The following is a 15,160-nucleotide window of genomic DNA, read 5'->3' on the forward strand; positions in this document are numbered from 1 at the left end:
ATTGTTCAGTATTTGCCATTTTTGTTCAAGAAAATATTCTAAGATGTTACTGTGTATGTAATTTCAGTTTAAAACGCATGAAATGCATCATTGCGACTTATCAGATTCTATGGTAATTTCTTGGCATGAGATTTGCAGTGTATCAGAATGTTATGGATTCAGGAGGATCTTTTTCAAACACAGGAAATCTGACCCTTGATCTGCTCTAATATACATAAGGTTCCTATTGTTAATGTTTTATGCAATTCCATGATAAAGCTATTGCCATTCGTGAATGCTGCTTAAGAGTTCAAGCTTGTTTACCATCAACCCATTGATGCTTTCCATATCTGATAGCAGTCTGACTGCCAGTAATTAACTGCACATTAATCAGCGAGTGCATCATCTGCTAGCAAATTAAAAATGCAAATGAAATATGAAGCAAATATCAAAACATGTTAGACGATGGCGATGACAAATGATCTACAACTTTCCCCTCCATTATTTCTTCTGCTTTTCATGTTTTAAATAAGCATTGTCCTGGTAATTCAACCAGAGTAATTTGTTAACCTGACATCTCCCATATATCTTATGAACATTCACCTGAGTGCACTGTGGATCAAATGTGCATCTGTTTTCTTCCCTCTTTTGTTTCCAAGCTGTCTTTGTGGATAATTTAAATGTATACATGGATTTGACTTAGCAAATCAGAGCAAGCACATTCATCATATGTGCTACATCATGCGACCCAGACATACACACATTTAGCTCTTCTATTTTCTAGCGCTAATGCATCAGTCTATATTGATTATATCTGCAATTTCTCTTCTGTTGTTGATTCCAGCATGCCCAGCCTAGAAGAAGAAAGGCCCCTCCTCGAATTGCCCTTTTAAATGCATCCTTTTTTGGTCCTAGATGACTTTTAGAGAATGATTGTTTCTGTTAAATAAGGGGTTCAAATTGGACTTAACTGTTAATTAAATACTTTTGGTAAAAACCGAAACAAAAGAAAATTACTCTTTTCACTTGTCAAATGTGGTTAAATAAATTCAGCTATGTTTGCATGTTTGCTTTAATATTTACTGAGGCTACAAGGAAATAAAACTAGCAGATCTAACTGATCTAGAAATCTAACAAAAAATAATCTCATCAAATTTCTTATTAACATATGTTGAATGTGTGAATAAACATGTGAATATCAGCATTAAGTCCCGAACATCATTTAGGGCACAGTCCTGTATTGGGCAGCATGTAAAACTCAACAAGGCACCTATATTATAAGTCAAAGTCTCTTGGACAATGGTACATGGCCTATCTGATCCAAGTACATGATCCAGTTATATGCTCAAGGCACTTTGCTTTGCTTGCTATTGCTTGCTATGCATAAACATATTGCTGTAACAACCATGTTTGGAGCCAAACAAATTATAGCATGCATCATTTCATTACATTTACATTTTTTGAATTGTCTCTCCACATGCTGGTGGATCACAGACTAATCTTGAATGACTGAAAAGATTACAGAAGTGTCCACACTAAAAAGCTTCGTTACATATTTTTCTCTCCATTTTGACCTTCCGTCCACACTGAGACGGCATCAACAAAAATGTAGCTTTTAAAAAGATAATAAAAGATAAGCTCTCCAAAGATAATAAATTAAAAAATTCAGTTTTCTCGTATCAGTGTGGAATGTGAAAATGGAGGCTTTAGTCATACAGTGGAACCCACTTATTTCGACCTCGGTTAACTCGCTAACCCTATTAAGTCGACGTTTTTGAAGAGGAACCGCCAAATTCTCACTTTGTCTTAGCATTTTTTACTCGGGTATGTCGATTCTTTTATGTCAACGAACCCTAATATCTTGAGCACGACGGGGGGGGGCAAATTTGCCACTTAACGTCGGTTATCTCGATCCGCATGACCAATCGCCGGCTTTTGCCACGTCACCATCTCACTACCGTATTTACGCGTATATAAGACGCGTCTTATAGAAAGTTTTACATACCCCTCACCCAGGGTGCATCTTATATACGCGAAAATACGGTAGTGAGACGGCACTGTGCAGCCGCAGAAGAACTCGTGGAAGTGGCGAAAAAATCAAGCCTTACAGATGCTACAGGTGTAGGATACTTTTCAGAGCTGTGTGTCAGAGTGAAATGACTCGAGAATTAAATTTTGACACTGGTTAGCTTTTTGTAAAAACGAACTACATCCCGCACATTTTGTGAATGATCTTTGTGTTTGCAATGTTGGAGAATATAATAAAGGTTTGTTTTAAGAATCAACGGTGGTTCGTATTGTATACTAGTAAATCCCTGCTGTTAGTTGGTGTACATATGCCTTTTGGTGTAAACAAACATGTATGTAAATTTTTATAGCATGCCTTCATCAAACAAATCGCGGCAAAACGCTGTTGTGTAAAAAAAACCTCCAAAAACACGTGCATGTACATTCTCATTTGTTAACGCACATCATGTACATAAAGAAATTTCAAGCAGGTTAACATATTGCCACCATATTGGTTTTCGTTTATCTCGATCATCGGTTATCTCAACGCTTTTTGGCAACCCCCTAGGACATCGACATAACCGGGTTCCACTGTATTTAGTCATGTGATGGTGTATTTCCGCACAATTACGTTTCAAGGAGCCGTAAATAAGTAAAGTAAATAAACGGCAGCTGGAATTGACGCAGGTTGAAGCACCAACATTTCGCCCATGCACAGAACAGGGACTCAAATGTTTTCAGATGTTTCAGTGTGGATGAGCAACTTTTGGAAAATTATAAAAAATGATAGTGTGGACATCATATTTAGACGAACACGCCCAAAATGTCTGTTGTGTGGACAGGTTATACTGAAAGGTATTTGGTATTCATTTAATGTATGAAAAAATATACAGTTGATCTGAAATCTGTATTAAAACATAATTTTCATGCCATTCACTTGTCTCAAATAAAGCTGCTTTAATGATTTAATTAAATTTACGCAGGGCATGTAAAGGCCACTGGGTTTTGCTTGGGTTTTCTTTAAAGGAACTTAATATTACATGCAATGTCTCATAATGTAAATAGACACGAGTATTTCTGCAAGTGGTAGAAAGGAATTGGTCTGCTGCATAGTTGAAATAGCAGAAGTTGAAAATAGGAACACACCTTATGCAAGCCACCTGCACACACAACTATCTGTAGTTTTGTTTCTTGACAGATTTGCACTCAGTTTTCATTTTTCATCTGGCGGAAGATAAGTTATTAGGCTGAATGCTGAGGGTTATGTGAGCAATGAGCTCGAAATTCAGGTTGCGACACTGCTGTTGGTGGGCGACGCCAGCCAGTGGTGCTTTACAGAAGTAAATAGGATGGCTGATTGAAAGATTGGCACGTCTGGCCATGAGTGGCAGAGCTGCCCCAAAGTCAGGCATCCAAAAAGGTTTTAGACTCCCCTGATCATCCAAATGACCATGAAAAGCACCCATATCCATTCAAGCCTGAAGAGAGAGAGAGAGAGAGAGAGAGAGAGAGAGAGAAAAAGAGAGAGAGAGAGAGAGAGAGAGAGAGAGAGAGAGAGAGAGAGAGAGAGAGAGAGAGAGAGAGAGAGAAACACTTATCTTTGGGCAATTACCCTCCCACATGCACACAATGAATAAAATGAAAGATAGCCCAATGATCTGAGGTCTGGAAAATTATAGATAAGAGTCAGGGGATCAGATACTAGCACAGATAGATCTATTGGCAAATATATAAGAAATATTAGGTGTGTAATATTTAACTCAGTTTTAGGCTAGATGAAATGAATGATGCTTCGGCTTCCTCTGTAAAGTCTGCATTTAATTATGTGCTAGAACCACCACTGGAACTATCAGCACCAGTCCTCCTACATGCGATCAGGACAGCAGAAACTATTCTCTCTCTTCAGCCTTTTCATTATGGCTATGTTACTATCTTGTCTGCGGTTTCTAATGGACAATTGTGGAATTGAGAGCAACTTAACTCTCAATTACTGAGCATTGTTATTGACTGTTGGTCTCGCGTAAAGACGGCGGAAGTAGAGGGGCTCAAACAAGAAACTGTTGTGACCTGAGTGTTGAGTTTCAGGAAGGGCTTAATTAGAATCATGGCAAAATTCCCCCAAGAGTTGATGAAAGGCTCATTTCTTTCTCCTTTCTGTTGTTGTTGCTTTTGTTATGTTCATATTGTTTTGTTTTATTATTTTCAGAGCCACTCTAAATGGTGATAATGGTAGTGTGTGTCCATTGAGAGGAATGGCAGTTCAGTTCAAAATATCATCCACTCTGCTTGAAAAGGGCAACAAAAAGACATCCAGTTGATTGACTGTGGCTTTTTTTGTATACTTTTTGCAGAAAGAGATGAGTTGGAAATTACGTATGATAGAGCTCCTGGGAAAAGACTGTCATTTGATGCAGTATTGTTATCAATGTATTGTGTACAGCTGCTGGAAAAAAAACGATGTTTATCACTCAGTCAGTGATCTCAGGATCCTAATTCAAATCATTACCAAGGCATTTAGATTCATGAACAATAATTAGATCATGATTAGACCAAAGCCTAATGTATCTATTAATTCCCATATCATGACATTAAAGTGCAGTGTTATTTGTTTATCCATTAAATCAGTTTTTTTTTCTATGTGACATTTAGACTTTAAATTAGGCATATTTGATATGTGTTATTCGTTTTAAAATGTATCTGCATGTTTTTCAATGAAGCAATGTTAACTACACTATAATAAACAATACAAACTAAATCAGTTGGGTTTTTTCCAAGCCCAGAACTGTCACATGAAATTTATTACAGTATGCTGATGATGTATTGCAATCTCTAAATAGAATATATCATAATATATTTTCAATATATTTCATTTTTCTATGGTTGCCTAAGCAGCTGCTGTGGCATATATGAGATGGCGGTTCCTCCGCCTGCAGTGGAAGGGGGGCTTTCTCCATGGGAAGTTCCTGCAAACAGAGCGCACCCACTTTTTAAACCCCATTTATCTTGTTAATGTGCCCCACTGATTACCTGATTGCACTGGATGACTGTGGAGAAATCTGATTGCGTGAAATTATACAGAGCAGAAACTTTTGATTGGGAGGAATGGCTCTGGGATGCTCATTGCCACCGTTTGACGGGGGCCCCCATAAAATTTGGCCTCATTGATTTCAAATCAGCAAAGTGCCACGTGTAATTGTAATCAGAGCCAGTGTTCGGTGTTGCTGAGCAGCTCTATTTTAAAAACCTGACTTCCTTGCTGTGCAAACTTTTGAGCTTTACCAGCAGAGAAGTGGCATTATACTTCCTGTTAATTGCATGGCTCTGGATGAGCTGAGGTCTGAGGTGAGGTCTTCAGTCTTGCTTCGTATGATAACATGAAAAATTAAAAAGCTCCTGCCTGCACAATGTGCATTCATTAGTAATCAATCAGACACATGCTTGAAGTGCAATTACCAGTGGTCTAATCAGAGCAGTGCACTGGTCAAGTCCTTTCAATCGAGATTCATTTGCAATTTTTGGAGATGAAGTTCAAGATTGCAAAATCTTACAATGTTACTGAGACCCATGACTATGACCAAATTGAGTTTGTACAATGCCTTAAATTATTAGACTGTAAAACAGTATGTAACAGAAATGCTCCATTTTGTATGCAGTATGCACGATGCAGACCAAACCACAAAAGATTATTCTTCATGCAATACTAATATGCAATGATATTTGATAATTCAAGCAAACAAAAATGTGATCAACTTCACAATCCTTATTGTGAGAGTCAGATACAAACCTTATTATGTATAGCCTTGGTTTTATTACTAAGGCAATATTTTTTACATTCATTTTAGAACCCAGATAGAATCTTATAAAATTAAGCACATTGAATCTCCTGATTTGGACATATTTGAGATTCCTAAAACAAATCCATGAGCCGATCAAAAATTCAGATGAGAAAATTCTAAATTAATCGGTCAAGAGTCGGTGGTGAAAACCAGAAAGTGGTGATGATTAAAGAAATTTTAATGCATTTAAAATGGATAAAAAACATAAAGTATTAAACCTCGATAACTTTCAAAACTAAAAATGCTCACAGAATGTAAACTTACATTCTAAACAGACAGTTGTTTATATTTGTCTTCATAATATTATATTATAGTCACTAAAACATGCCATTTCTTTATTCTCCATGTTGAAATTCCTTTCCATTACACACAAGCGGTTCGGGCCTGAAAATGATGGGTTTTGCTATTCATGAGTAAGAATGATGGTCATCGATTTTCATTCGTTAATTTACTTAAAATAAACATAATCATCAGCAGAGGACACAAAATCCTTTACGACATTCAGTGTAGCAGTGACAATTGTGTGCTTGGAGCTCTGTCATGTGTCCCATTGAAATCTATAGCAACCAGGCATCCTACTCACTTCATTAATTACCTTTCTATTGATCATGCTCTGTGCGCTTTTGTTTTTCAGCTCAGTGCCTTCAGTGCTCTTCTCTCAATGTAGTAATTCCACTACAGGGACTGCATTATTGCAAGGAACACTTGTATTTGGAAAAAGGCTGACCTGACTGACATTCCATCAAGTTTAACCCATTTAACATTTTAAATCAGTAAATGCACAAATGTTTTCATCCTGAAATTTTTTTCCCACAAGAATAGTAATGCTTTCTATATTCAATTAAATAAGGAATGTCTCATATGTTTATATTCCACACATGGTCTGGGTCCAGTTTGGTCCTGCTTCTCTTTGATTGATGAAGCACAAATATGCAGTCTCTCTGACCTGTGAAACTATAAATAATAGTGCAATTCCAAATATCTGATTTGATATGTGAAGGTTAATTTTCAATAATAGCACGTCCCGGAGTGTTATACATTATAGTTTAGCAGCTGTAAACATCAGTTTCTTCACCAGCTTCTCCTTTTTTCTTGTACATTAAGTTGATAAGACAGAAATATCACAGATTGTTACATTACGCAGTCTTTAAGCCGCTCTATTTTAGGAAAACTCTGTAACCGATACAAAGCACTGATTATGGAAAGTCCTTCCATTATTGTTAAATAAAACTTGCTAACATTTTATTTGTAAGTAATACATTATAATACTATAATATTTTGTTATATGTATTATAACATGCTATTACATTTAGAATAAGTGGATTAATATGAACCTAGTCAGAGTTGCTATTATGGAAATTGTTCAACACCTTCTGACTATTCATATTTAAAAAACTTTATCTGTTGACTTAAATAAAGATTTAAATAAACAAGTAAATAAGATTTTATGTACAATAATAGTCATTTGAATAATCAGTCTTTTAAAAAAAGGTCTCATACTAAGGTCAGTTCTCCTCTTTTGTCTATATTACGGTGTGCATTAGGATGTCAGAGGCAACAACATGATCCTAGTGGGATATGAGAGCAGGTTTTTCTTTATGAGGAAACCTTCAGTCCAACTGAACTGCTGAACTTTCAGCCACCTGTGACAACTTCTAATAAAACCATCATGGATGAGGGAAACTTTGGCAGGGGAAGGAGAAGGAGGAGGGGGAGAAAAAGTTAACACAGATGTCCAAATAAGAGTGTGAATGATTCATTCTGTCGAGATTAGTGTCCGTCTCCAGAGGCAACTTTCCCAAGACTCTGGAACTCTGAGCCTTTCATTTCGGCGTCCGGGATTGTCATCAGAAATTGATTTTCTCTCTGAAAGACAAATTGAATCACATATGAAATACAACAGGACGGACAAGAAAGCGCCTGTCTTAGCATTCTTTCCGCCCTCTCCATCCCTCGTTCCCATTACTGCTAGCCTCCCCGTGCCTCTCTCATGTTCGTTTCCATGCATTCACCCTCTTGTCTGTTGTATCTGAATGATCTGAAGTGTTCAAACTCAAATTAAGATCTGTGGCAAGATACACGCTTAAGACCGGTTCCCATAGCTACCTCTCACACTGTGTTGTGATTGCATTATAATCCGTCAGTAATCAAATCTAAATGAAACAGGGATGATAAGGCTGCTATTTTCAGGTTGTGCGTGTGTGTGTGTGTGTGTGTGTGTGTGTGTGTGTGTGTGTGTGTGTGTGTGTGTGTGTGTGTGTGTGTGTGTGTGCGTGTGTGTGTGTGTGAGAGAGAGAGAGAGAGAGAGAGAGAGAGAGAGAGAGAGAGAGAGAGAGAGAGCGATAGTGATAGAGGGAGAATACACTTGTGTGTGTATGTGTGTCATGCCATTTTCACTCTTCCCTGATTTTTTATTACCTTCCAATCAGCTCAGGCTCCCAGCAGTCTTTTTCATTACTTTGAGCCATTGTTTTGGACAAACACAGTTGTAATGAGCTGTAAGAAGAGGAGATTAGCCTGGTCAAATGACACGGTCTGATTGAAGAGATTTTAAGCACACACACACACACACACACACACACACACACACACACACACACACACACACACACACACACACACACACACACACACACACACACACACACATACTGCAGTGCTGCTCAGTATGACTAGGCCTGGCTTCATCCTCCTCCTCAGCACCTCTCCAATCTTCTAGCTCATTAAACATTTAATGTTTGTTGGAAATTACAGGGCTATAAAACTAGGAGAAACCTGATAAATAAATATTTGGATGACCTTTATTTAATAGTGTGTGGCCTCACTGTAAGTTGCTTTTGTCAAAAGTTTAAAGAAAGTAAAACTCCTCTGGTCCTTTTGTTACCTGATACCTGATTGCAAATCAGCATGAGAGTTTGAACCGAGTTCATATTCAGTGTTAAGTGTCCATCAAGAATAAAATAGGGCAGGATTAGATGGCACTTTATATCATGGCTGTGAGGTGTTTGCCATCTTCGTATTCTTTTTGGCTTGTTAGCAGGATCAAGTTCGTACAATCATCTCGAACTCTTGTTTGAGCTGCAGTGTAACTAGAGCCCATTAGCGCTCAGACCACATTGTTTCTTATGAACTCACTTGTCCAAACAGGTCAGGTCATTAGCTTCGATCATTTTTTCTCCTCTCAGAGTAATGACAAATTATGACATATTAAAAAAAAAAAAATGAAGGGGGTAAACACAGACAAACTTTTTAGGCCTCTGCATTAGCTAGGAATGAAACTTCATTGCAATGTTATAAACGGAGTTAAATATTATTGTATCTAGTTTGAGGACTACAAATACATTCAGAAATTGAATCATTCAATCATGTCTAATGCTTACTAAATAATTTCTGTATACTAGCATCCTTTTATATACACTGACAATATTCTATTAATATGCTAGTCATTGTTATCTATGTGTTATAAACATGTTCATAGACAATTCAAATCAACTGCTATTTAATCACTGGTGTCTCCTGTAGTTTTTACATGATTCATATACTTTAACACTTATATATATTTAGATATCACACAATGTTTTTAGCATTTGCATGCACTTTCATAGGTCAAATACCTTCAGATTTCATGTATAAAATATATATGATCTTTTTACAGTCAGAGGAAATAATGTTCTCACTTTGTATAATCTCTTTAATCTGCTGATGATTAGTTTCCTATATTAGTGGACAAATGCATAAATCATTTACATTAGAAAGTTCTGGTGTAGATTTTATTTCACTTTAATGTCAGGGACCAAAACATTTAAAATTGATGAGCTTGATAATGCAGATGTGTGGTGATAAAGTAGGAACAAGTATTCTTAAATGTCTTCAAAAGGTGAAAATAACTAAAAATTATTTAAAGACATTAGATTGACCTTGTAGTGTTGTGCTCTACAAAGTTATTTAATCAATTATTTATAATGCCACACAAAAACTAGGTAACATGTATTTTGAAGAAAAATGTCACAGGACCTTCGGGCAGATTTTTTCCCCCAGTTGTCCCATTATAATCTGATGTATAAATCCAATGGTTATAAGCGTCTCTCCCACCCATGCTTATAGTAAGTATGGGTTTTTTTTCCAGATTTGCTGATTGACTCAAGATTTCTTGCTGTGATTAAAGTCACTCATGTCAGCAAGTCCGATGATCTGTCATGTCCACAGATTGTATGAGACAGACACAAAGAGAGTCACACAACTAAAGACACCCTGAAGCAGTCACAGGACAAACAAGGACTGTGTGTGAGGGGGCACTGAGCGTCTATCATCCTTTCGAAATGATCTCCTCGGCCTTCAGCCACCGAGCTACAGCCGCAGCGACGCTCAGAGCAAACCCCCTCTCCTGACGAGACAATGCACCTCTTTCATTCCTCCCTCATGTGATGGACATTAAAGAGTTGAGCAAGTCATATTTCCTCATCCTTTCCTGCTGTTGAGGCTCTTGGTGACAGGACGGAGGCGAAGAAAGGAAGAGAGGAGATGAGAGGAGGTAGTCAGCATGGAGTCTCTCCGGCTGAAGTCCTTAGGCCTTGTTAACAAAAAGACTTAAGCTGGCGCAAAACAATCGCATACCTTAGTCTAAGCTGATTTTTGCAAACGTGAACATTTATTGAAACTGCATCAGCTCTTCGCATGCTGGCAAAGATGAGGCTATGCTTTTTGTCAGACATTTCTGTTATGCGAGGCAAACACACAACACACCGAGCACAGACTTGTATGTATGTGGTACCATAAATCATAAGTCTCTGGATGAATTACGATCACACATCTGCGGAAAAGTGTCTTTAAAATGAATAGTATTTTAAAGTCATTGACATTTGATATTAAAGTGCGCCTGGTGATACAGATGTGCACTGATCCGCAATCATTTCGATTTTGTTCCTGTCGATATGAAAAGAAAATAGAATTTTTTGTCCATCAATGCTTTTCCCAGTTTGTTTGACAGTTTTTGCTCTGGTTTCTAAGGCAGCAGAGCACCCTGGAAGGCGTCAGGGTGAATAAAACAGATAAAAGCAGTCCTTGAATGAAGTGGGTCCACAGCCAAGTGAAATATGCCCCCAATTATAGAGATGGGTGTACAGGCCTAATAATGCGAGCGTCGCTGCAAGATGCCGCTGCTCTGTAATGGAGCTGGGATAATTTGCTTTGACTGATGAATTTTAGTCTCCCGTTGTGCTGGGTTGAATAATTATGAAATTTTTTTACAAGACGTAGTGACTCATTAAGGATTGGTATGCTTTCATTAGAGCGATGCTGTTTCAGAGGCTGCACCTTTTCTGATCAACATAATTAGAGGGGATTCAGCAGTGTGTGTGTGTGTGTGTGTGTGTGTGTGTGTGTGTGTGCATGTGTTTAATGCAACACAAAACAGCTGTACAGTTAAAGCATTGCGTTTCATAAGAATAATTTTTGTTTTTCAGATTTGTATTACTTATTGCTTATTACTTATATAGCCATCTCTATCTATCTATCTATCTATCTATCTATCTATCTATCTATCTATCTATCTATCTATCTATCTATCTATCTATCTATCTATCTATCTATCTATCTATCTATCTATCTATCTATCTATCTATCTATCTATCTATCTATCATGTGCATTATGTAAAATTTATTATGTTATTTAACAGTTTATTCTTTGTCAGATGGGTTCAGACAGCTAGTACAAAGTAATAAAAATAGTTATGACTGTGGGGGACAAACCATTACCTTCTACATTAATTACACATAAATAACAGAGCCAGACATTTTAATAAGCAGGTCATTAACAGCTACTAGCCAGAGATTGCTCACATTTTCCATACCACCTCACTGAACACGAATTCTACTGCCATGCATGCTGAGCAACACGTACCACAAATTATCCAGATTTTTTATATGATCTAATATAAGGTCTCCTTGTCTATCGCTGTACATTGCTGATCATACAGCATGCTCTCATGCATGTACATCCATAATAAAGTTACATAATTAATTCATATTCATTGTTAGGAAGGGTAAGGTTAGGTTCTGTTTTTATAATTCAGTAGCGTTTTGTTTATGTTAATTCTAATACCTAATCATGATAGAAAATTAGCTGGTAGTAAATATGGTTATAAACAATGCAACAAGCACTCAAAACACCAGCCACTGCCTTTTAAGTTAGCCCCAAAATATACATCAAGCACCATCATCAAGTATTATTAAATCACTTACATTCCATTAATAATTTATATAAGCGCCTTCTTTATTTGTTTGTATTGTCTTTCTGTGCCTGTATAGACTTCCTCTGAGTTCCTCGGTTTCTTCCCAGCTCCTGAAAGAATTGTCCTATGTGTGTGAGTGAAAGAGTACATGCATGCCATATAAGAAACCTGCTATCCAACCAAAGGTGCCCTGATCTGCAACCCTGACCAGGAGAAACTAGTTACTGAAAATGAATAATTGCTTGAACCTATTTATTTATTGTAATAATAAACAATCATAATGCAAGTGGTTTTATAGATTAGATAAGAATTTCCCTATGCACCTGGGGATCCGGATACCCGGGTTTTGGGAAAAAAATAAACACTGAATATGAATATTTGCAGTGTAGCTTAACAAATTAATCTGCAGTGTTGTGAGTAGCCAATTATCCAACTGCATGCACGAAAACACAGTTTTATCATTGTTTACAACAATCTAATTACAAACAAGCTTTTTTCACCCCCAAATAAATGGACTGATAGAGTAACGTACGAGAAAGCCTAATTGTGCTTTAATGACATGCGTAATGTATAATTGCACACCGTGGATGCAGAGCTCAGTTCTTGATGATGTCTCTCCTGAATGTGTAACTTTGCAAACGCTGCCTGATTCATCCTGGTCCTTCATCTGTTTTTCTGTCTGGCTTTGCTATTTATAAGGCCGTTATCTATTAGTATTTAATTAAGCTCACTTATTTGCTCTCAGCTGACAGCAGATTGATCAAAGCGATCGATAACAGCCTATTACACAAATGACTTCAGTTTTTTTTTTTCAGCCTGGTGAGCTGAGAAACAACTGATCCATCTTGCCGTAAGTTTTTTTTTGTGTGTGTGTGTGTGTCGCACTGCACATTGAGATGGTGTAAGAAAAGCTGTTTCACCTGCAAGGAGCAGCTCCTCTGTGTATAATTGAAAGCAAAAGAAAACAAGTTTAACAGCAAGTGATCTGGAAGCATGTTCTATAATGGATAAATTCATTGCTGGAAAAAATCTTTGAAAGCCATCATTCTCAGGTTCATAGATGCTTTTCAGTCTCGTTGTTTCAAATGTTCCTGGCTGGACACCGTCACTGATGTGGAAATCTATAATTTGGCCAAGCGCGGCATCCAATATATTTTAATATGCTACAATATATTTCGGTTACGAATGTGACATAGAAAAGATTTTAGATTCTTTATATGAAGAAAGACACTGTGCCTCAATGAGGTTAAAATCTTGAATTATTTACAAAGGAACATGATTACACGAGGAGAACTGTGACACATTTTGTTTAAAGTTTTCTTCTCGATTCCAACTAAGGCCACAAACTTCATTTCAATGTCACCCCTCTTGGGTACGAGTACAGCTTGATGTGTTTTAATTCAGGTCAGTTGAATCATTTAAACTGTAATATTGCATAGTGTTGCACTTTCTTTTCCCGTCTGCTCTAAGAGTCGCTATAGTACAGGGAATCAAAAGATTGTGTGTGTTTGTGTGTGTGCGTGTATATGAGATGAGGGGGTCTGCTTTCCCTGGGGATCTCCACAACACCCTCTCTTCCTCCTTTATCTAGTGAATATCATATTTCAAAAAAAAGAGAGTAATTTTTCCTTCCCCATCTATGAAAAGCTCATTAAAAACTGCTAAAGAACAAAGAATGCTTTTCCTTCGAGGCACCCATTCAGAGATGTCTCCTAATTTCCCTCTAGTTTTAATAGTTGAGATAAATTAATTATTGTTCTAGCAGGAGAGAATGGGGCCTAATCCTAGGTGGAATAGAGTTACCTTACCAGCAGGGAAATCAAACAGAGCTCTGCAATCAACTAGGACTGGGCACAATTAAACCATTAAGACGTGCTGCAGGAGACTCTTTACACACTGTATGTCTTACTAATGAAGCCAGAAGCAACTCATAATTATGTGGTTTTGTTCCCGAACTGATTAAGTGCCCACTGAAACTTCAACTCATTGCTGAATGTCACAAAACTTTTCTCACTTCCTGCAGCGTCAAAAATGTTTCTCTGAGAGCTCGTAGATTCCCAGACACAATTCAGGTGGAAGTAAAAACCATCAATGGAAGAAAATGTCTGTGATTTTAAGTGGTCGCATCTAACAGCTCCAACGCTCTCTTTAGATGTCTGCTCTCTTTTTACTTTGCACAAACATGAGAAATAACTTGCAGTGATATATGAGTGGTTGCTTCAGCAGATTTATTTTTTTGTGCGTACTGCGTTCTAGAACAATAAGCAGATCCTCTTCTTTTAAGGTAGATCAAAGACCTTGGAAAGCTAAATGGTGCTTAAAATAGCAGCATTTCTACATGACAAATAGTTTTCACAGTTATTTCAGTATCGGTGCTTAATATCCAGAACAATACACTGCTTACTGCACACAATTCACACATATGGGATAAATACATCAGTTATACTGGAAAGTAGATTTTTTAAATCTGATTTTCACTCATTCTTACTTTAACATTGCTTTAATTCATAATAAAAGGTTTTTTATTCTGCCTTGAGTCAATGTCTCCTCGTGTAATCACGTTTTAATCACATCTGTCTAATTACAGGAGTCTGGGAGTTTTCATATTTTATCACAATGTCACAAATGATTTTAAGTTGGTATTTTTTAAAGCAATTGGACAGATAGAACTCACTTGAAAGAAATATACAGAGAAAGAACGAAGCTATAATCTGTTGTAAACATTGAATTTCCTGTTTGTCAGATTGTATTTCTGATTGGCTGGTGAAAGCAAAACATTGTTTGTGCAGAAAAGTTTTGATTGCAAACGCTTTACACATTTATGATGAACCTTAAGTGGCTTACCATCAGACTGTTGTATAGCTGATGCAACTCCTGGTGTCTGGAGGGTTAAGGCTCTTGATTACTAAGCAGAAGGCAGGAGTTCAAGCCCTAGCAATGCTAAACTGCCACTGTTGAGCCCTTGAGCAAGCTCCAGGGGCACCATATAATGGCTGACCCTGTGCTCTGACCCCGACTTCCTAACAAGCCTGGATATGTGAAGAAAAGTATTTTACTGTAATATATATGACAAAGGCCTATTCAGTCCTGTTTCTGTAGTCTTAGTGC

Source organism: Silurus aristotelis (genome assembly GCF_946808225.1).
Source record: "Silurus aristotelis genome assembly, chromosome: 2".
Classification (NCBI taxonomy): domain Eukaryota; kingdom Metazoa; phylum Chordata; class Actinopteri; order Siluriformes; family Siluridae; genus Silurus; species Silurus aristotelis.